The following is a 24196-nucleotide window of genomic DNA, read 5'->3' on the forward strand; positions in this document are numbered from 1 at the left end:
CAAGTACATTTCGAGCGAGCATACACCGCTGTGAACTACGAAACTTTGCCCAATATGACAGTAGCTTTTTCGGCAACTACTGCGATTGCTCGGGACCATCCAATGCAAACTCACATCACGGTGGAAGCCCTGAGAACGCACATCAGACATTTTGCACGTGCCCCCTATCACCACCTTGCAACACTACCTTCAGACAGGCACCAAGCATCATTCTCTAAAACTATCGTCAAGTAGAACGACAAACTTCCATCGGGCTTCACCGTTGCATCTAAACCATCGATACCCCCTTGGTGTCTCGTCAGCGCCACAGTCCACGTCAGTGTACCAGGAATCGGGAAAAAGTCTCAGCTGTCGTCGCCTGGGCTGAAACAACTGTCTCTGCTTCTTCTGCACGAGAGGTACGCGGACAGTGCACATATTTGTAGTGATGGTTCCACAAACATCCAGTGTTCGTCCGGTGCTGTGGTCGTCCCAGCAAGAGGTATTACCATCAGCTTTAGGACTGACCACCCAACGGCATCTACATCTGCGGAACTAGTTGCTCTTCGCGCTGCACATTTCGTCAATCGGGAGCCACCTCGACAATGGTCAATCATCAGTTACTCAAAGGCAGGCCTACAATCTGTGCTATCAGCTCTGCGTCGCGGGCCGTCCGAACAGCTCGTGCTCGATATTAGAGGCCTACTCCATACATCACATGAGAAAGGACATCACGTGACGTTTCAGTGGCTGCCAAGTCACTGCGGCGTCACAGGAAATGAAGACGCCGATACAGCCGCTCCGACAGCTCTTGTAGACACACAGGAAAAGGCCATACCACTTTCATGGTCCGACGCAGCCAGCAGACTTCGAGTGCTTGCACAGGAGATCACGCTCTCTCTATGCTGCACACCAAACAGCCAGACCAACCGGAGCAATCGTCAACATGACCGGCTCTCCTTGATGCATCTCTGTATGCCAACTGGACTCCGCCGAAGTGAGGCCGCCCTGCTTTATCGCTTATGGCTAGGGGTGGGCTTCACGAAATCTTACTCGTTTTGCATTTGAATGGCTGACAACTCTCTCTGCAATGCCTGTATTTGGGAGGAGACCCTGGAACACATTCTGTGCGACTGTCCTGAATATAATGTTCTACCTGCCGTGGTTGCTCACTGGCTATGGTGTTGGGCTGCTGAGCACGAGGTCGGGCAACCGAATCCCGCCACGGCGGCCGCATTTCGATGGGGGCGAAATGCGAAAACACCCGTTTACTTAGATTTAGGTGCACGTTAAAGAACCCCAAGGGGTCGAAATTTCCGGAGTCCTCCACTACGGCGTGCCTCATAATCAGAAAGTGGTTTTGGCACGTAAAACCCCATAATTATTATAATGTTCAGACACAGTCCCTGGCGTCGGTTCTAGCACACTTCGACAACAGACCATTGTCAGTTGCAACTATTTTCACATGTCGCCGACAGAAGACATCGCAGCTGAAGGCGACGAAGGGACTACTTCGGTTTATGAAGGAGACGGGCTTGGACAAGCAGCTGTGACAGTGATTTCAGGTACTGTGCAAGAGTGACAGACTGTAACTAATGATGTGTGTGCCGTGTTATGTGCTCTCTATCTCTTCTCTCCATCTTTCATTCCCCCCATCCCGCTCCCATGTGTAGGGTAGCAAACCGGTTAAGCTAAACTGGTTAACCTCCCTGCCTTCCTTCTCCACCTTTTCCTTCCTTCCTTCCGTAGTTTCACACTCATGCTAGCTATTAGAATAGCAACGTCAAAAACGAAATTTCGTAATCGTTCTGGTGCACGAATTCATTTTCGGCTTCTCTTGTTCAGTCTTCCTCGTTTTGATTTCTTAATTCATTGGTTATTTGTTTCCTTCGTATGCGGCGTAACGACGCCGCATACGAAAGGAAAATTCACCGGGCTTTGTTTGTAAGTCGGGCGCTCGTAGAAGAAGAAGAAATGGTCACATTAGGCATGTCTAAAAACAAACAAAATATTAGGACTAACAAAAAGATTCTCCCCTTGTAGACGGAGGTAATAGTTGTTTCGCGCCGGATACAATGATTAACTCTTACGGTGTCACATTCGAGACAGAACTTCTCTCTCTCTCTCTCTCTCTCTCTCTCTCTCTCTCTCTCTCTCTCTCTCTCTCTCTCTCTCTCTCTCCCTCTCTCTCTCTCTCTGTGTGTGCGTGTGTGTGCGTGCGTGCGTGGGGGAGGGGGTGTAGCAAATCTTCAAGAGCTAGATATTAAAGGAAACTACGACTTTTTAATACGCAGATTTAACAGCCTTTTGCAAACGAGATTACGCGGTGCGTCTACAGGACTGGCCTCCTGTGGGTGAAAAAGCAAGTGAACGCGCATACGATGGTACGGAAAAGAGATTACAAGTAGGGGGGGAAAAAGAGAGGGAAAGACGGGAGATTACTCAGTGAGCCAATGCAATGAACAGCTAGATGATTTATGCTGGGACAAAAGAAGTGAAAGATGCGATGAGATAACTTGAGATGAAATCAAATAAAATGGGGCGTGAAAATTTCTTCATGCGTATTTAAGCACCAGTTGTTATAATCATTTAGATAAACGTATACATACAGCACAAAGAGTGAAAGATAAGCGTGCCAGCAATTTTCTCCTGAAATAAACACCACGCCCACCCTCTTTGCGGACGAAGTCAAAGTCGGATTTTTTCACACAGTTCCACTGCTAGTGGTGAAACAGTCGTTGACCCCACATTCCATGCTGGAAGTAACACGAAGAGTGGACATCGTAAGTTTCATGGATAACTTATTTAGCGTTGTTTTATTTGCTGCGATTTCCTTTTTGAATTAAACAAATGGGCACAATTATGCCTGATCTTTACTCCACGTTCATTGTTTGCTACTCATTATCTCTCGTACATAATAGAGCGTTTTAGTTGAGCGTGTTTACGCTCCGCAAAGCAGCAAAGCGGAGCGGAAGCGCGAATGCACTTCAGCTTCGCTTAGCTTCACACTCCATGCTGGAAGCGTGCTGCGCAGCGCTTAGGCTAGCGTTGGCGTCAAAAAGGATTGGATTGGATGCAGAAAGCAGGCGCACTGGCTATCACGTGGCGTTCCCCAAGACGGCACATTATTTTCCATTGGATAAAATGGACCGGTAATGCATTACAAGCGCACGTCTAGATACTTCATGGAGAAATAAGTTATACAGTAAAACGTATATATGTATATATATAAGAGTGATGAATAGGTATATATATATTATTTCATTATCCTGAATTTGGCCAGGGGGCGCTGCAACTACGAAAGGTCCACTCGGCTACGCTAAACGTATAACTAAAACGTGAAAATTGCCCGCCGCTCCGCTGTGTCTTAGCGGGGCAGCTGGGAGCGGAGCGTACCGTGAAGACGCTCAACTAAAACACTCTAATATTAATGTTCGCACCCGAGCTATCCAGCACAAGAACCCACAAAGGTGTGCAAGAAACGCGAGTCAATACCAAAGTTTTCTTGCGAGAGCAATATATATGGGCACGCCGGGGAAAATTTCGCCGTGGTCGTAAGCTACATCGCAGCCGTGAGGGTTCGTACAAAGCGCAAATGTTATTAGACCTATCGCTACCCGTAATTCGTATACGCTAGGTTGGCCCGGAAGTACAGTGGCTTGATGCACGCCCATTGGTGGAGGTCGCGTTTTAAAGAACACGCAAGGTTGGGCAAGGGGAAAGCTGATCACGTGGTACCGTGATCAAGCGCGTGCTAGGGGTGGGGAGGTGAGCGCCTCTCTCTTGCCCTAGCCCGGCGGTGCATCACCCGCGTTGGAGGTATTCCCCGTTGGCTGCAACGCTTTGGCGAGCCGAGACGCTTGAAGGATGCATGTACGCTATATTTCCGCGCGCCTATTGCTTGAGCTCCCGTAATTTCAAGCTTTGGAGACGCGTTGAATGGAGAAGCAGCGGAAGCGTCTGCTGCACTCTATTTGTGATTTTAAAGCGAAAGCTTTACTAGCAGCGAACTTGCGATTTCGCCGTGGCGGTGCTCCGAGGAGGCACATGAATTCACAACGTGCGCCTCGCCGCGGATATATATATATATCTCTCGCTCCCTAGTCACTACTGCGCATGCGCCACTAGTATCGCCGAGCCACAGGTGTTCCGCCGCTGCGCAGCGCCGCGCCTTTGCGCCGATGCCGTTTTCTATGACGTCAGACCGCGTTCCTCGTCGTTGCGCTCGCCTCCACTCGCTTCGCCAGCTGCGTCGCATGCCTGATAACATCTCGGAGGATTGAAAAGGAGGGCTCGCGTGCGCCGCAGCCACAGTTGAGGCGGCAGTATGGACGGCGACAATTCTGATAAGCAGGGCGAGGCCTGGAATCAACATCGGAACGAGATGAACAGGAAACGAATCTCCCAGGAAACAGACGAACAGCTCGCCGAACGACTGGCTCAACGCCACAACATAGCTAGACAACCAGAATAACCTGGACTTGCAATAAAGATTAACCAAGGCTAACCATGCTATGCCTTAGCATTCGCTACGTATAACCTGGCGTAGCCAAGCTAAGTCACTGCCAATTTTTTATCACGCTGGCATTGTGAGATCGAGTGCAACCCGTCATTGACTGAGATCTGCTCATGTTTTCCTGTGTGCATCTAACGCCATGATTGCTAATTTAGTTAGTAAGCAAATGTTTACTACACTGAATATGGTCATACAACTACGAATCTTAGAACGAGTAGTTCTGTAACAATTTTCAATCACTATGAGTGCTTCGCTTTCCGGGCTAAATTGTGACTTCTTTTAAAATGTTAGCTTAATTTGTCGCATTGCTCAGTTTTGCGCCGTTCGTGGCTTCCGCGCTGGTGGTGCGATCCCGGAGATAGCGCAGTATGCAGTTGTAACGGATATGTGTCGCGGTGAGTTGGCCCCTGCGTATGTCGCCATGCTCCTTGCTTTGTGCGTCGTCGTCCTGGCATCGTCCTCATACGGTCGTCGTCCCGTCATCTCACGCCATTGTCTTAATACAGTCGTCATCACGTCATCATCATGATAGAGTCGTTTTCATGCCGACTTCGTCATGCCATCGTCGTCAGACTGTCCCCGTTATGCAGTCGTCGTCATACAACCGCCTTCATGCCATCGTCGTTATACGCTCTGCGTCATGTCATTCTCCTCATGCTGTCGCTGTTATAACGCCTTCGGCTGCGCCAGTGTATGCTAAGAAAGCCGACGAGCGCTCGAGAGAGAGAGAGAGCAAATGATAAGGAAAGGTAGGGAGGTTAACTAGGACTGAGCCCGGTTGGCTACCCTACACTGGGGAAAGGGAAAAGGAGACGGAAAGATTAAAAGAAGAAGAGAAAGTCCACCGGGGATATCGTTCAGTCACTCAGTCCGGATCATAGCCGCTGACTCAATCCAGTAGCCTTCAAATATCGCAGCAGAGCTTTTGTGGCCTTTTGTAGCTGCGATATGCGAGGCCATGGTCCCAAGATCTTCAAGGTGAACGGTGTTCTATCGAGCTGATTGAGAGCTGTGCAGAGGTCATGTCTTTCGTTTTGAAAAGATGGGCAGTAGCACAGTAGATGTTCTATAGTTTCCTCGGCACCGCAGGCATTGCAGTCGGCGCTATCAGTCATTCCAATCAAAAACGTATATGCATTGGTGAATGCGACGCCCAAGCGTAAGCGGCACAGCATTGTTTCTTCATTTCGCAGAAGTCCTGGTAACAGCCACAGTTGCATAGAGGGGTCGAGGGAATGCAATCGTTCTTGGGTGAATTCAGGTGTGTGCCACTTCTGTAATGTCATACGGTGCGCTACCTTGCTTAGGTGTTGGGCTGCGTCGGTCCGCGATAAAGGTACAGAAACAAGGGTTGCTCCTTCGTGCGCTTTCCTGGCAGCTTCGTCAGCGAGATCTTTGCCGGAGATACCGCAATGGCTAGGCAGCCACTGAAACACGACGTCGTGTCCTTTCGCTATCATATGATGGTGCACTTCTCGTATCTCCGACACTAGTTGTTCACACGACCCGCGACGAAGAGATGACAGAAGACATTGTAAGGCCGCCTTCGAGTCGCAGAATATTTCCCACCGATTAGCGGGTTGGTTGTTAATGTAATCAACGGCACCTCGGAGGGCAACAAGCTCCGATCCGGTCGATGTTGTCATGTGAGAAATCTTGTATTGGACGCTAATTGATCGTGATGGTATAACCACTGCGCCGGTGGAGCTGGTCTGAGTGGAAGAGCCATCCGTATATATGTGGGCTCGGTCGAAGTAGAAAGTGTTCAAACAATCCAGAGCTGCTTGCTTCAGGGCAAAGGTAGGCAGGTCGGTCTTCTTTCTTATACCTGGAACCGTGAGACGCACTCGAGGTTGTTCTAAACACCACAAAGCTGAGGTTGAACGTGCTGAGGGTGTGAATCCCGATGGTAGACAGGCACGATGGATGCTGACCTCGTTGGAGAAGGACGCCTGTGGTCGTCGTTCTGGCAGGCAGGCAAGAGAGCTTGACTGCATGCGTGAAACATGACGAACATAGGCCCTAAGCGTGCCGATGCTAATGTAAGTCGGGATCGGATGGTCTCGAGCCATTATAATGGTTCCTGCTGTTGAGGCGCTCCGCGGAAGTCCTAGGCAAACACGTAGTGCCTGTGCTTGCACGCTCTGTAGTTCTCGAAGATTTGACTTGAATGTTTTAGCAAGCACGGGAGAACTATAACGTAGCAATCCGATAAAAAGTGCTCGATATAACTGCAGCATGGAGCCCACTGACGATCCCCATGTTTTCCCGGCGATAAACCTGAAGACATGAACAACAGATGTGAGCTTCTTCTTCAAGTGGGCAACATGAGGGCTCCAAGAGAGGTCCCGGTCCACAATGACACCCAAAAACCGATGATTTCTCTTGTAGGAGATAGGCTGGCCATTAATGCATACTGGATAACGAGACATTGGTTTTCGTGCAAAAGCGACTAACGCACATTTTTCTGTTGAGATGGTAAGGCCTTGTGTGTGAAGATAGTGAGATGCCTGTGTTGCTGCTTTCTGCATCCTTGCGCGAACCTGCAGACGAGTGACCGCTGACGACCAGATGCAGATATCGTCGGCGTAGATTGAGACACTCACTGTTTCCGGTAGGGATTCGGCCAGCCCTACCAATGCAATTCTCGAGCATTGTAAAGAAGCGTAGTAGTTCAAACAACAAGGCTATAAATCATCCTTTAAACTGCAACGTCATGGAGGATGCGCGACCTTCCGTTTCCCAATCGATTAAGCGAGCTGGAGAGCGGGAGCGAGAACGTCTAGCCCATACCACAGTGAATGCCTAAATATTCACCTTACAGATTCGCAACAGTCCTGCACGCTTTTCTTGTTTCTAACACTATGTGTTCTGAAATACATAGACGAAGATACTTCGTGAATAGAGCGTAGAATGAAACGCACGGCAAGACCGTGTTCTCTGCGGCCCGATTACCCAAAACAAACAGGATTATGGCACTTTGCGGGAGAGCTAGCTGATAGCCGTCATAATCCCGCCTTCTTTTCTTTGCCGGTATTCGCATGCCAATAAAATACGCCGTTTTCTTGAGGTACACATTTTTCTGAACATCCGTAGGTCTAAAATTTCTGCTGCACAACTACGTACTCAATATATGCTCATTTGGGCGGCGGAATTTAGAAAGCCGCAATACCACTTTGTCTCACCCTCTCCGAATTCACATAGCAATAGGTTGCGTTCAGCAAATAAAAACAATATGTGAATAAATCATTGACGGTGATTGTCAATGTAAGCCAATAGCCCGAACGAAGAAATGTATACCTTGCAGAGTCCGTCCATCGACTATCCACCGTCAAAGTAAACGGGCGAAAGAGGCAAAGTAAGCTATTAGCTCCGAGAAAGGAAAATGTTTCATAAGCTCGCTTTGGCGGTGGCGGCTTCGACAGAGATGACCCTCAGTGCTTCGCACCGTTTAGATCAGTTCTAGTGTGATTCCTTCCGATGCTGCCGCCTAAATTCGTCCCCCCAGGCCTTTCACAATGCGAGGCACAAACTGCGTCATGCCGCACGGCACTCTGGAAATGGCGGTGAACTCGTTTGGATTTTGCGTCTCGCAGTCGTTTCAAACACTTGTGACGACTTAGGTGCCAATGGACATGCTTACAGAGGCTGCAGGAAATTACCCAGTTCTGTACGGCGTCAACTACACATCAACTACATAGAAATTGCCGTCAAGGATAATGTCATGCCCTCGCAGTGTGCAATTTCGACGGGAGCAGAAATAAGTGCAAGAAAAGTACGGATAGAAAACCACACTCAAGGGAGTAAGCTATCGCATATTCAGCAGGTTGAACTAGTACTAATATATCATGCAGGCTCATCGGTTTCATTATATTTTGAGAGCTGGCAGCCGCTCCGGTAATCCGAAGAACGAGCAATGTGAGTTACGCGCAATTCTGGCGGCAGAGGATTCCATGTCTTTTATAATGCCAAATTCTTTGCCGCATTACTGTGGCAGTGCCCTGCACACCGAGAGTTTGCATCGTACATAACTTCTAATCGTTGTGTTATGCCTACACCTGAAATTTGAATATTTCCTGGCTATACGCCTCCAAACGACAATGGGCATCAACATAATATTTGCTGAAGTGATGAGCTAGCACACAATTTTTCTTTATCTAGCTCCCTTTGTCTTGCTTAAAATGGATCTACTTCAATACGACAAAGACATACAGACAAAGCACGCTTTACAGGTTTCTGTACGTGTCATTTATATGAAACGCAACAATTCCTGCAATTTTCTATATAGGGCTCGTGCTGAAGAATTGTATTTATGTATCTCGTTTTCAGCTCGAGAACCAATAAAGATGTACTGGCGGTAGATTCAAAATATACGCCCTTTCTTTTCATATGAACATACCATATACATGAAATGAGGCATATAAAAATCAAGGTGAAGGAATGAAAGTAATGATTAGGCTTTCTTATTTCCCGCTATTTATTATATTTGCTGCAGCTATAACGATGCGGAAAAGCAATAAATACCGCACTAACGCTGAGGTAATTAAAATGGATTTATAACAATTTATGACTGCTACTGGGTAGCACATTACTGGAAGTTGTAGTGACATTATTTATGTGACGTTGCAGTTTTCTCTTTATTGTTTCCATACTATGAACGAAACGAAAAAAAGCAATAAAATGTGATATAAGGGGCCAAGCATATTGTATGCTGAGTCCATTTTTTTTTCTTTTTGGTATGGTTGCAACAAAGGTGTTCTTAGCCAGTGATCGACAGCCGCATTAATAAATGTCAGTGCACCGAAAAGATGGTTCAATTGCCGAACGGTTGTGGCGAAATCATTGCTTTATGTGGTAGGTTAGCGTCTTTAAAGGCGTGTCTACTCATCCTTTAGAAATATAGCAGATGCCCTTTTCGAAGTATTTATGTTAAATTTGATGTCCGCTAATGGAGGACAAAAAACGTAGAAGCACCGAAGCGAACTCGTGCCGCAAAGGAGGTTGACCTCTTCAACGTTAACCGTTACTATTTGTAAGATCGCTTCTTTCTGCCTCCACATAATGCCCGCATCCCGGCAACTTGTTTGAGGGGACAAAAGAGCCTTCACATGTTGTGGCGATACCATAGAATGTTGAGAAAATGCAACCCCATTGTTCGACGGAAAGAATCCGGAAACTTTGTGGCTGCCTGCTCTCCTTTTTCTGTAATACGCTGCAGACCACCGCCACGTGTTTACGGTGTTGCGTCATCCGCAACCTAAGTGATATTGTTTGAATGTTAAAACCAATGCTAACTTGCTATGAAGGATTATACCAAGGGACGCTGGCGTGCGAGTGGCTGAGATTCGCTTCCTAAATCAGTAAATAAACAGTAACTTCATGGGCCGTCTACGCGCTCTACGAAAGTACGCTTCGAAAAAGTTGTTAAACGTATTTGGCTACCTTCCACACGTTTTACTGAATTTCCTGCATAACGCTGACTTTAACAATAGTCGGGTATCGTGGTCCACCTAATTCGTGAACCTTCATATTTTTACGGCGTACATTGGTTTTAAACAATGATGTTGACCGAAGAGGCAACTGAGGAAGAGAAGAACGATGTAGTGAAGCACTTAATGTAATCTACGAACATTGGGATTAAGCACGCATAGTCGTTGCTAATGTGTTTGCTTGTAGGATTGCAACTCAGAAGTCATCATGCAGACCTCAGGGGAAACCGCCAGCTGCGCGCCACAGCACATATACTGGTGATGCCATCTGTGCTGCCCTACCTTCCTACTTTCTCTTATTATTGTCATTATTGAGGTTCCAGATAACAATGTCCCGTTTAATTTAAGTGCTTCCGGCAAAAAAGTTGCACGTAATCATCCATCTCCTTCAGTTTATATACATTATGCTCTCTCCCTATTTCTCTTTCACCGCGGGAACTTTATTCCCATATAAATGAGCGCAACCTGAACTATCTCTCACTTATGTTGGTTGATTTTGTTATAACGCGTTTGCAGCTTTTTCTGTTGACATCAGCTTTCTCAACAATTAAGAGGTTTTACCTTGTAGCCTTCTAGCGGAAGGCAAAATTTGTATGCTAAGGAGTGAAAAACAGGTCCCATTGTTGGGTTTACCGTCTACAGCCAAAACGCAGGTCGGTGGACTCCATATTGTAAGACTCCAGATTATTTTCTAACCTCTTTCTTTTACCACGCACCTAAACCTAAGTGCAGGCGTGCTTTTGTAATATGACCTAATTGGAAAGCTGCAAGTGTGTCGGAGAGGTGACCCTGTAGTTTTTCATAAATGCAAGTAACGTTGGAAATTGTCAGGCAGTTCCACCTTGGCGAACAACAACATAGCATTGCGGTGACAAAATGTCAAAAGATTTTCTTATTGGTTACATTTCTTTCTTGACGCTTATATTTAGTAAGCGAAGCGCATTGGATACACTAGTAACAACCTAACTGTTCGCTAGCCTTACGATTACCAAACTTAGAGTTAGTCCTTGGATGGCTGCACATTGAATTCCTTCTTCGAAGCAAGCCGTATGCATTAGGTGTCTGTGTTTTGCATGAACCAGTGTAAAAGGGCTGATTTTTCATGCTTAGGAGGCATTCAGTATATTCTGCGTGTGAGTTCGAAGCGAACACCATAACACGGCGCTGTCTTATAAGCTATTCTTCAGGAAGAAACTTTTATAATTTGTGCTGCGAACAAGTTCAAGGTTGCAACGAATAAAACAGTACAAAAGGTACTGACTCCAAAACGTAAACGAGGGGTTCAACTACATAGTACAAGTAGTTATCATTCCAGTCATTAAGAAAGAAAACGAGCACAATGTTGCTTTTTTTGTGGCGTGTGAAAAGTAACATCTAAGACTGAATAAAATAAGAATTAAAGAACGCCAAAAGACGTGCTTTTTCTCGCAGGTTAAAACGCAAACAAACGGAAGACACATAAAGACAACACGGGCAAGACGGACCCGTCTTTTCTTTATGTGTCTTCTTTTTGTGTGTGTTTTAACTTGCGGCCAAAAACATGTCTTTTAGCAAGCACCAACTAGGCCAACAAGCACTTCTGTGAAAACAATGTCAGAAGGGAAGTGAAAGGAAAATGCCATTGAGTACTTCTCGAATAATTAACAAGAACTTTCAAAACTAATAAAATAGAAGATTCATATTCAAGTGTTCACTACGTTATGTTCCCGGCAATATGAATTGCATATTATGAAACACATCTTATTATAAGAACAAATGGGGCATTTCGAACAGCCAAACGACTTTTTGGCACACTGGGGCACTTCTGATTGTACGCGGCTACCCATCATCAGAAAATCGTTTATCGAGACATTTTTTTCAAGCCATTTAGCGTCTCTACATATTACAGATGCTAAAATAGAAATGGTGTCGCGTGCAGAACTGATTCGGCAAAAGATGTAAGCGCTTTCGCGAATTTGAAAGGTGGCTGCTCAGGTTGTTACAGTTATAATAAGCAATGTAGCAACAAACTGTATTTAATTCAAAGGCAACACAGAAGCTCTGCATTCATAAGTAATTCCAAACAATACCCAAGGCCAAATAGCCTGTCTGAGCAAATACTGAGTTTGTATGATCGCATTTTAGCTGGCAAAGTTGGATTTCATGGGCAACGTGGCGTGCTATCTTGCGCAATCGTGTCTTATACGTCCACTACGGTAACCTGAATAAGAGTTGCATTTTTTTCGTCAGTTTTATCCTTTATTGTGCATAGTTCACAAAGTGGTGTAATCAATATATGTCATCAAAACATTCAAGTTTCTGTATAGTCACTAATATATTCCAGGAAAAAATAAATTTGACACTATTTAATTCGTTATCCCAATCTTTCGAATGCTTGTACATTGTTACTCTTCCCGTACAAGAATGACTTTTGTCATTTCTAATGTGATGTTACGGCAAAATGATGGTCGATTTAAGTGCGACCCAGTTGAAGGCGCTGAAAATATTTGCTCCCAGAAGCTGGCGTAAAAGTTGTGAATAAGCAAAGCAATGGAGTTGCTTTGCCTATCCATTTAACGTAATCGATACTGCACAGCAAACAGTAAGCAGTAAATTTAATCAATATTACACAGCGTCTTTCCTCTGAAAAAGGAAAATTGATGGCCGGGCGGAACCTTAGGAAGTTTTCGTACCTCTAAAAAGTCCTCGATGCATCCAAGGGCTGACGAGCTGCACCAATATTGCAGGAAGAGCAGGGCTAAGGACTGACCAAGCCGCATTTCTGCTTATACCGTAGACATTATCTGCAGATTATGCATACGGTAAGCTCTTCGTTATTTTTTTTCGGCGATTTTTTGTTATATTATTTATCTCATTGGCGAGTCAGCGGTGCTCGTCCTTGGTTCTTCCATTTCAAATCTTTCTGTGCCACCCTGAGTCATCTTTCCAGGGTCCTTCGAGGTTTGTCTACCAGGCTACGCTCTTGCTCTTGGTTCAAGCACGACAGTTTCTATCTTTCTATCATTCACAGTGTACCTAACTACTTCTCAAACGTTTCGGGCTTCTGTATGACGCCAGCCAACCGTACCGGAAACCTTGTCCCACAGAAGGAGAGTCAAAAATTAAGAAGACGTCATCGCCAGATTTCATCCTGGTAAAGCTAACACGAGCGTCGCTAAGTTCCACAAACAAGCCGCAAAAGCACAGCTCATGTCTGGGATAACTTCTCGGCAACCATCATATTCCTAACCAGCTAGATCACACCTTTACACTAGAACAAGCTAACCTAACTTTATTAAAAAGTGTGACGAACTTTTCCTTACCTAGCAATGCCCAACCCACGCGGTGGCTGATTGCTTCTGCGCTGGAAGATTAAGTTTTGCGATTGCGAGTCTACCGGTTCAATCGAGATCATCGCGAGTCTACCGGTTCAATCGCAGCCTATGTCCGTTAGTTTTTTCTCGACAGCACTGATTTGATCCGTCGTTTCTTCGAACCCTGTGATATGCCACTTTTTATTATTCGAGAGAACTTGACATTTCAAAGCATGAAGATTTCGATAAGCCACATGGTTGCAGATCAGCCGAACAGAATGAAACGTATTTGACGTATGGGTTCCACCTTATTCTTTTCTGTTTCCTTTCTTTGATGTCCTGTAGTACACATCGGTTGGTTTTCTTTTGTTCTGGCTGCTTCAGGTGTACCTGGTATGATGTTCCTAACACAGCAAACCGTCGTACAAAGCACCGAGCCCTGTTTTCCCTATTTGCGCCGCCTCTAATTTACCCTATGTTTATTTACAAACATACAACGGGCCCACTAACTGCATATCAACAGATAACGCTCTTTTTAAATTCGTATTGCTATATGTTCGACTAAAGATAGTATAACATTGAATAATGTCAGTTTCTTTCTCACTTATACTGACATTTCCATCGGGCGCTACTGGCAAATTTACTGCCGCCATCATATGCAGAATATGATCAGTTGATGAAAAGTCCAACACAGGGACTCGGTACACTGTAAGATGATGATGCTCCATAACGTATAGCTTGTTGGAATTAAGAAACTAGCTTTTAGATAGAAAATACATCGCCAAAAAAGAGAGGCTTTGTAATGAGAAGTACAACAAAATGAAGCAATTTCAGCGTGCAAACACACCATGAGATTTTTGGGCAACCTGAATGTGTCCTTCATTTAGTGCGCGTTTTCTCGAACACACACGGCCAGCCGTCAACCGCTTTGCGTTGAACATGTTTTCACGAAATACGATCGTTACCTCCTCTTTTGAACTGAAATGCCGAGATGCACCGCTTAGTTGTCTAAATTTACGTGCTGGTGTTGCACCAGTTAACACACGACAGTGACATTCAGCTCTTTCCCACATATCGCCATGCTTATGCAGTGATCAAACCGCCATAAGAACACCGTATGGCATTGTATGTCGCAGGGTGCCACCAAGGGTATTACTCGGCGTTCTAACAATACTTCGCAGAAGCACCCGTTTGCGTATCCCAGTTGTTCCGCATAAAACAAATGAGGTAAACTGTACTTCACCTTACCACATGTCAAAGACTTCCGTCAATCGTCTCCGAATTTTATTAGCAGTGTAGGCGAATGAAGGTGCTTCTATGCTAGCCTATTCAACGTATAGTTCGATTGGCGACTGGGCACTGAAAACCATTCAATAAGCATTCAACTCTTCGATGCGTATGTACAAGCTTCAATTCTTATGAAATATACGGTGTATAAGCAATTGTATTCGTGCCCGTTCATTTCAGAACTCGTCTTTCTGCAGACTAAAAGCCTCCTCTTGGCTCTCCTCCGGTATTACCAACAACCACCTGGGATTTTAATTCACTTCTACGACTACTCTTTTATTTGTCTTGATGACAAATTTTATCGCTATAAGGCAGCTCTAACAACAAACTGTACTCATCATTTCTTTCTCAGCATAACTTTTGTAACCACCAAATTTGTAAATATGAGCACACGTTGTTAATAAAGCACAAGAAAAAATAACTGCGAATTGAAGAGAAGCTACCACACACTTGCCAAGAGGAACAAATATAATTTTTCGTAGGATAACTAAGAAACGACGCTGTTCCAGCGAATAATTCCTTCGCAAGGCACGTTTTTTTCTTTCTTAATCCGTATACCGATTTCATTAAGCGATTCCTACATCGTATTGTATGAAGCAGTGGCCTGAACGAAGGAGATAAGAAGCGCTCGAAGGTCAAAGTTGTCGATGAAGCTGGAGTGAAGAGCCCTTTGTTGACTAAATGACCATTCAGCAGATTCGCATTTGATAGAGAAAAGAAAACGACTTTTTGGTTTAGGAAATGTCGCCCCCCGAGGAGTTGGCTCCTTAGATCAGCAAGCGTATGGCTTGCCCGTCTAGGGATTGCCCGAAGAGGAGCTGGTGACAGGCGGCTTCTTTTTTGTTCTTTTGCTTTGTTGAAGCCTTACTCTAGCCAAGTTCTCCCCATTTTCGCACTTCACTGAGAAACATTAGGCGTTTTTTTTCGTAAAAGTGTGGCTTGAAAGGAGAGGTCGCTTCACCTTACGCACTTCTTACCACCGGGTGAGAAACAAATACGAAAAACAAACTAGAAGATAATATGAAGGAGCGCTGCAGAGGCGTGAAAATGGAAGCAACCAGAGGAGAGGAAGGGGCGAGGAGATGAGGGGGGAGAGTCAGACTTGCAGTGGTTTCGGAGACAGAAGGGAAAGAACCGAGTTAGCCACAACCCAGAATTACCTCCTTGTGCTAAGCTATGCGGCAGAGAGAAATTGCACGGAACAAATACGAAAGCTTGCGGTCGCTTCGACAATTAATGCAGGAGAGGCATCGTGAACGTGAAAAGCAACATGAACTTTAACGTGGTGTGCAGCGGCAACCTCAATGCTGTGGGGCTATGACATATGGTGCAGTTCTGATAATACTAAAATAAAAAAAGGAAACCGCGGTGAATGCGCTTGGCGGACAATAGAGGAACGAATGTTTGAAATGCAAAGTTGTCAGTCTTAGTATGGGACATGACAATTAGGTCACCGCCCAACATGTACTGGGGTTGCGGAAGGTGTGTGCACTTGCACAATGCCCCGGTTTCCATTGACGGTGTCCTCCGCGTACATTCCATCGTCAGTGCTTTCAGACCAGAATAAGAGGAGGGTACCGGCACCTAGGGTAGTCGGCGAAATGGTGAGGAAAGCTTGAAATCAAATCTTTTACGATATCGGCAGGGGAACTAAATCGACGGCGCCTTCGCCTATAGTACGCGTCGTGGTACAAAAGCCCACGCTCCCACACAAGATTGGAAGGAACGTTTCAAGCGCAACTGAAGATCGCGGCAAAATGTGTAAGGAGAGATGGGACTCGACCGATGACTTTCCCTTTTCGAATTGTGACAGTGTGAAGACCGTGTAGAACACTTCAATATCATTGAGAGTGAAAGGCTCGCTTAAAGAAGCTCTGATGTTTCTGGCTTCAGATATAATAACACAAGGTACTTAAAACGATGACTGCAAACATAGGAACGAGAAACTACCAAAACGTTCAATATTATCGGCTACACTTATGATTTCTGGCAGAAGAATGCCGTTGTTTTGAGTGAACTCGATGTAGAATAAACTGGGAAACAGAGGGAGCATTAGCATTAAGTTCTCATTTGGCATTGTCTTGGTGTGTGTACTCTATCTGTCAAAGAACTATTCGAGAAAGTGTGCGGAACAACAGCGGTGACAGCGGCTGAATGAGTAGAGAGAAAGACAGAGATAGAAAGCTTTTTATTGTAAAAGTAGTACGTTTAACCAGCGTATTTTTGCCGAGATGATACTCTGCAGAGAATGCGGCGAATCAGAAGAGAGGCCCTAGAAGAAGTTGGACAGAATAATAAAGGCGAAAAAATATTATACACGTCTTATGATGTTATTGGCAGTAGAATTAGTGTCAGAGGCGATGAAGATAGATAATCTTGGTAAAGGTCACTGGTTATTGTCACAAAAGAAGATAAAATCACAGTCTAGATAAGGTGACGTGCATGAATCATAGTTTGGAAAACAAACATATTGACTGAATAGATAAAAACGAGAAGTCCAGGGCTTTGCGCTGTTTTGATGGCCAAGATAAGAGACCGAGCATTCATCTCAGTGTCAAGAGGCCTTGGTCGAGCTTTTTCATGTTCATATTATATCGATGTCGCTTCTCTTTGTCAACTGGGCACTCAACGAACATGTTATATTGACATTCCACGCTGCCGCAGTTGTCACAACATGGATTTGTAGTCTGGTTATTGCGAAACAGAAGACTGTTCATGTCTGCAACGTTTAGTTGCAGTCGATGATAAAGGGCTTCAAGATTACGTGGTAGATTTTGTGCTAGTTTTGATTGGAGTTCTGGGTTGACGTTGAACAAAAACGTGTAATTGCCTGAAAGTGAAGGCCACCTTCTATGCCATTCATTGAGTACATATCGTTTCACCCAAGCTGACGCCTCACATTTAGTGAAGAATACTTGTTAGTTAGTTAGTTAGTTAGTTAGTTAGTTAGTTAGTTAGTTAGTTAGTTAGTTAGTTAGTTAGTTAGTTAGTTAGTTAGTTAGTTAGTTAGTTAGTTAGTTAGTGCACCTCATAGGCCCCAGTTGGGGCATTGTATGAGGGGTTGGGTTTATTTACAGTGAAAGTGCGATATGTTCATGTTAGCCTAAGCGCACATGACACTGTGTTTATCAATTTAATTTATACGCGAATGTTTACAGCTGTTTACACCCCGGTAAAACTACTCACCTTACTTCGTATAGCTGTCTGATAATTTGTTGGCAGCGCGGTGTGATGGAGAACGAAGACAAAGTGATTCTTGTAGAGACCACTGTTCCTTCGCGCTACGGTATTTTCGGTTTTTTCCCGTGTTTTACTGGGAGACGCCGCTCCCATTGACATGGCAATAGAATTGAAATAGACAGAATGCCGACGCGACGTGACTGCTTCAGCAGGAACCGGCCCGAGGAAGAGAAATTGCCCTCCTAGTGAAGCTGACAGCGAGGACAGTGTGATGTACTCCTGCTCAATAGATGAAGCGCCAGATGACGAAAGCTTCGAAAGAGCGGTATACCGGAAGGCCAGGAGAAGAAACATGAGCGGATGGTCTTCGCCAAGTAAGTCTACCGTCATCCCACAGCGAAGGCCATCGACGCACACAATTCTTTTTGTGCCGGACGCACCTGCCGACAACCTCGACCGCCCTAATCGACAAGCGATTTCCGTTCCTCTGGAGGCTCTTGCCTCAGGAGAAATCAAAGATATCAGAATTAATACTTGAAAGAACGTCCTGGCTATTGATGTCCACAACCGAAGCGCAATCAATGCTTTGATGGCAGTAAAGCTCCTTGGCAACATCAATGTCCACTATCTCATTCCGGAGGACAACGAAACCACGGCTGGTGTTGTTTATGATATTGAAACATTGATTAACGACAGCGACCTGCCACTTTTAATCACACCTGCGATAGATTAAAGGCTTACACAGGTCGACTTGCCAAGGCTCGACGCCTTGGCAAGTCGACCTGTGTAAGGCTCGCGTTTAAAGGTGACTGCCTACCATCACATGTGAAGTTCAGCCACTTTCGGCATGTAGTACGACCTTTCGTACCCGAACCAGTTCAGTGCAGAAGGTGTCAAAGAATTGGACATGTGAATGCTGTCTGCCGAAATGCAACGATATGCCCACGATGTTCCGAACAACATGGCACTGATACGTGCCGTGCAACAGAGCTCAAGTGCCCAAATTGTCAAGGCTCGCACGCTGAATCCTCAAAAGACTGTGCACGTCTAAAGAAAGAGCAGAAGACTTTGAGAAAAATGGCCATCACACAGAATTGCTTCTGCACTGATAAGGCGACATCGCTCCCGGAAACGAAAGTCTACGAAATCCTCTTCCGGTTCAAGGGAAATGTCTCGTCCGGCAACGCCGCCTCCTGTTCCATCTGTCTCCAGTAATAGCACGAATGTCAACGAAAAAAGCGGCTATGCTATTCATGCTTCATCAAGCGAGGTGTGGCCAACACTGCCGATGACATGCCACGCGCCAGAGCCACAGCACGTGACTCACTGCTTAACGTCAAACATCACTTCAATTGACCAAATTCGAGGCAAGGATTTACAAGTGATTGCTACGGTCAAATCGTTCACGAGTGTCATACATCTACTATTGAAAAACATAGACACTCCGGCTGCTCGTAGCGCACTGCAAGTACTGGACGCGCTGACTCCAGTACTTGAAAACATCGAATAACACCATAGCCCGGCCCTCGCCGCCCTTCCACAAGGAAGTCAAGAAAGCGTCTCTATTGCAGTGGAATGTCCGCGTTCTCAAATCGAGAATTTCAAATTTTAGACCCTTTACCTTCGAAAACGGTTTTCCAAACCTCAATTCCCCATTGTCAATTTCTGAACCGAACGTGCAGAATGTTATTCGCATTTCTGGCTATGAGGCATTCATGTCCTCTACCTGTAGTGATGTGAGCAAGGTAATTGTATATATTAGATGTGATCTGACATACGTGTTGCACCCATTTCCGCCTCACGGCAACAACCAGTACGTTTGTTTAATTGTGAAAACGATTAAGCTTACGTTCACACTCGTTGCTGCTTACATTGCTCCTTCATAAGGCTACGACTCTAAACAACTGCCCTACGTGCTATCAGCGACACCCGGCCCTCCGATTCTCACTGGAGATTTTAATGCTCACCATGCGCTTTGGGGAAGTTTCAAGGTGGACTCCAGAGGAAGAAGACTAGCATCCTTTGCCACACAGCACGACCTTTACTGCCTCAACGATGGTAGTCCAACATATTTACGCGGGCTTACATACAGCAGCTGCTTAGACTTTACCCTGGTTTCTTGGCGTCTTGGAAGAAACGTGCAATGGTGCCCAGACATCCAATCACATGGAAGCGACCATATTCCGACGTACCTGATGATCAAGAGACTATCTAATTGCTACTTCACAACCCTCCGGCGAATTTACTGGTCGGCGTTTCGGTCGAACATGGAGGAGATATGTCAGCAAGGGAACCATTCAAGTCTGGAACACGAAATTCAAAAAGCCATGCATGAGGCTACGCGTGGTTTTCAACCTTTCCCGAAATATAAAGAATTTGAAGCAAAACTGCAGCGACTACGTGCGATTCGCCGGCGGGTTGAAAGAAGATATTGGAGAACTAAATCCATTCATGATCTCAGAGAGGCAAGGCGAATGCAAAAGAAGATTCAACGCCGCATCGATGCACTACAATCTCAAAGATGGAAATGTTTCTCTGAGTCATTGGATCTACGACAGCGAAATTCTCAAATATGGAGAACCGTGCGTGAACTTCTACAAAACTTTAGTGCGACCAAAGCTAGAATATGCATCCACCGTATGGGATCCCCATCAAATCACACTGATAAACACTCTAGAATCCATCCAGAATCGCGCAGCACGTTTCATCTTATCTAACTATTCCCGTTACGCCAGCATTACTTCCATGAAAATCACACTTACATTACCGGAGCTTTCATTGCGCCGTAAATGTTTTAGACTGTGTCTTTTCCACAGGCTGTATCACCACAACCCACTATTAAAGGAACATCTTATTACCCGACCTTCATACATTTCATCCCGTTTCGATCACATGTTTAAAGCTGGTGTTCCATACTTTAGAACAAAGATGTGTCATGGTTCTTTTATTCCTAAAACCAGCGCCGACTGGAACAACCTTCCTCCCTCCATCGCTGCCATTTCTGACGTTGGCAATTTCAAGACTGCTGTATTTTCTGCCGTTTTGTAATACTTATTATTGTTTAATTATGTACTTTTTTTTCTCTCACTTACCACTCCTTTCTGTAATGCCTTCGGGCCAGGAAAGTATCCGAAATTAATAAATAAATAAATAAATAAAACTTCGCGTATCACAGCAATAGCGTGTCCCTCTCAAATCCCTCGCTTTGCACCAAGGTCGCAGCAACGTTGACACTGCCCAAGAATTTTGCTCAAGACTTGCCAGCTTGCAGCTCCAACGCGCACTTACACCATGTGCCACTCATGTGCCACTCATGTGCTACGGGATTCCCGCATGGATGTAATGTTTTCGGTGGAGGAGCTCGAATCGGCACAGACAACTTGCAGGTGCTCGTCGTCACCTGGCCCGGACGGCGTTACTTAGGCGGCGCTCGCCAATCTTGGGCAGGAAGCACGACTCATGCTGCTAAACCGTTACAATGAGTCTTGGCGCAACGGTTTGGTTCCACGTGAATGGAAATGCACCCGCTTGGTTCCACTTCTCAAACCTGGTAAATCACCGTTAGATTTGTCATCGTACCGCCCCATCGCTCTGGCCAGTCGCACAGGGAAAATAATGGAAAGAGGGATTTTGACGTGCCTGGAATGGTACCTGGAAAATTACAACGTGTACCCAGATGATATGGTTGGCCTCCGGCGTGGGCGCTCATTCATAGATAATGCCATCGATTGGGTCACGTTTGTCCAACATCAAAAACGTCTAAAACGATTCACTGCGGCATTGTTCCTTGGCATAAAAGGCGCATATGATAAAATAGCACATTATGCCATTATAGAGGCTCTGATTGAAGCCAGAATCGGTGGCCGCACTTTTCAGTGGCTCTGCAGTCATTTTACCAACAGGCATCTTCGTGATAACCGCGGATGGCGCCACAACTCAACACAAAACATTCTGTGGAGTACCACAAAGCGCCGTGTGAGCCCGACGCTATTCAACCTAGTGCTCGTTGGCCTAGTCAGATGCTTGCCCAACACAGTTCAAATGTCAATCTATTCCGACGACATCTGCATTTGAGTGTCTGCTGTAACACGACTGGAGGTATGAGCCCAGCTACAAAAGGCATCTACGTTAACATCTCTGTACTTGCAAAAACAGAACTTAGAGCCGTCTTCCGAGATATGCTGCCTTGTTACATTCACTCGGTAGGCAATGAAGCGTTACTCTGTAAGTGTCAATGTGCAAGCAGTTGCAAATGCACGGAAACACCGCTTTTTAGGGGTAATTATCGACCGCGACCTATCATGGAGCCCGCAAGTTTCATACCTAAAGAAAAGGTTAATGACAATAATACATCTCAAATTTCTCGGCAGAAATTCATGGGACACATGGGTGCGGTCAATGCTGCAACTTTATAACGCCTTGTTCTTCGGTTTCGCAAGATACAGCCTCCCTGTGCTGGGTAACACCGGCAAAACAAACCTGCGTGTACTTCAGGGACTACAAGCTCGAGGCCTAAGAACGGGTCTCGGTCTTCTGAGGTGTGCATCTACAGCGGCAACGATTGTCATAGCTCGAGATCACCCAATATCAACGTACTTGACAACCAACGCTCTCAGGGCGCATATTCGGCATCTTGCCCGACTACCTTCTCAAAATCTTGCCGCTCTACCCGCAGAAAGACCACACGCAACTTTCAGTCATATAATTGCTGCCAATCGTACCGCATTGCCATCGAACTACATGCCTGCAGCAAGCCCATCCTCACCTTTATGGTGCCTGCACAGACCTGAAATACGCCTCACCATCCCAGGAATCATGAAGAAAGCTAACATGCCGTCGTTTGCCCTGAAGCAGGCCAAATTAGAAATTTTACATGAGGTGCTCAGGGGCCGCGTACACGTTTACATTGATGGCTCAGTCACATCTGCAAGTTCAGGTGCTGCTGTGGTGATACCAACAAGATCCGTCACGATACAACTAAAAACATCACATGTATCATCTACTACAGCTGCTGAACCAGTAGCCCTGCGTGCAGCTCTTCATTTCATTTAGGAAGAACCACCCCGTGCATGGTCAGTCTTCTGTGATTCCGAGGCATCCCTACAGGGTGTACTCTCAGCCGTGCGCCGTGGATTACTTGAGCAGCTCGTTGCAAAGGTCAGAGAAGTCCACCATGGCATAGTTGACCAAGGACACGATATAATATATCAGTGCTTGCCTAGTTACTCTAGCATACACTGCAATGATCGAGCAGACGCAGCTGTCCGATCTGCCCATGACGGCATCAACTGCGTTGCCATTCCTCTTTCGAGAGCTGACGCAACAGAAAAACTTTCCGCAGCTTTCCGGCAGCTCTCTGAGAAGTGTTAAATGCAACACTAAGCATTGCTATTACTTTCAGTGCTTCGCCCTTCGGCTGGTACTTCCATTCGTTCTTCGCCAAACGACGAGCGTGAAGTTAAGAATTAGGAGGTGATCTGACGGTAACGATGAGTGTCGACGTAGCGGGATTAACGAACGGTCGGAATATTCCCTTCAGTATTCCGGAGAAATTCCCATCATGCATCACAGAGTTCACACAAAAGGGCATTTTACGAAGGAAGCTCACCCGCCACGGCAGCGCAAGAAATAACTGTACTGCGGTTTGCGGGTAGCACAAAACACATATGACAGCAGCTGGTGTCGCGCGCGTTGGCGCGGGCGTCTTCTACAGTCATCCTTAGAAGCGAGCGCGTGGCGTGCTGAAGGGTTATTGACCCCGTGGTTTCAGCCAACGCCGGCGAAACTGCGATGCAAAGCGAAAGTGCGCGATTGTTCTCCCACGCACAAGTCCTTCTGTACCTGCCGGTTCAACGAACCGGCTACAGCCACGCCATTCGAGTGTCACTCTAGCGCTATTTCCGGGCCACGCATTGGCGCGCCCTATAAGAATGCTGCCACCACAGCCGCCACACTCTGCAGACGGCTCAAGCGCGTTTCACTCCTACTCTAATCTATTACCCCTCCGTCATCCAGGAAGTAAGTTTAGACATGCTAATATGACCTGATGGCTCTCAGGTGATCCCTATTGAAATGAAAACGTTTTCACCATCGCTGGCAGACAAACAGAGGTGGTTTTCAATTGGAGGAGAAGAATCGGCTGCCTGGAAAATTCTAACTTTCCAACTCCTGCCGGGCACCTGGACTATACCGCGGCAGAATGAGAGTCATCAGATCTAAAGTTAGGTAGTATCACTTAGCTCCGTTTTTGGTTCCTTGTCTTCTTTTGCGTCGATTTCTACTTTCGCGCTCTTGTTTAAATTAGTTTTCCATCGTAGGAGTGACTGAACTGCCTGCCACTCAACATCAGAGATTTGAGAAAAACCGATGCATAAGCACGAAGCAGCTGCACGATAGCCAAGCCAGGAGAAACGATAGCGTCACACGTGCTATCATCCATTGAAGGTGGAAGG

The sequence above is a fragment of the Dermacentor variabilis genome, chromosome 5, assembly GCF_050947875.1.
Source record: "Dermacentor variabilis isolate Ectoservices chromosome 5, ASM5094787v1, whole genome shotgun sequence".
NCBI lineage: Eukaryota > Metazoa > Arthropoda > Arachnida > Ixodida > Ixodidae > Dermacentor > Dermacentor variabilis.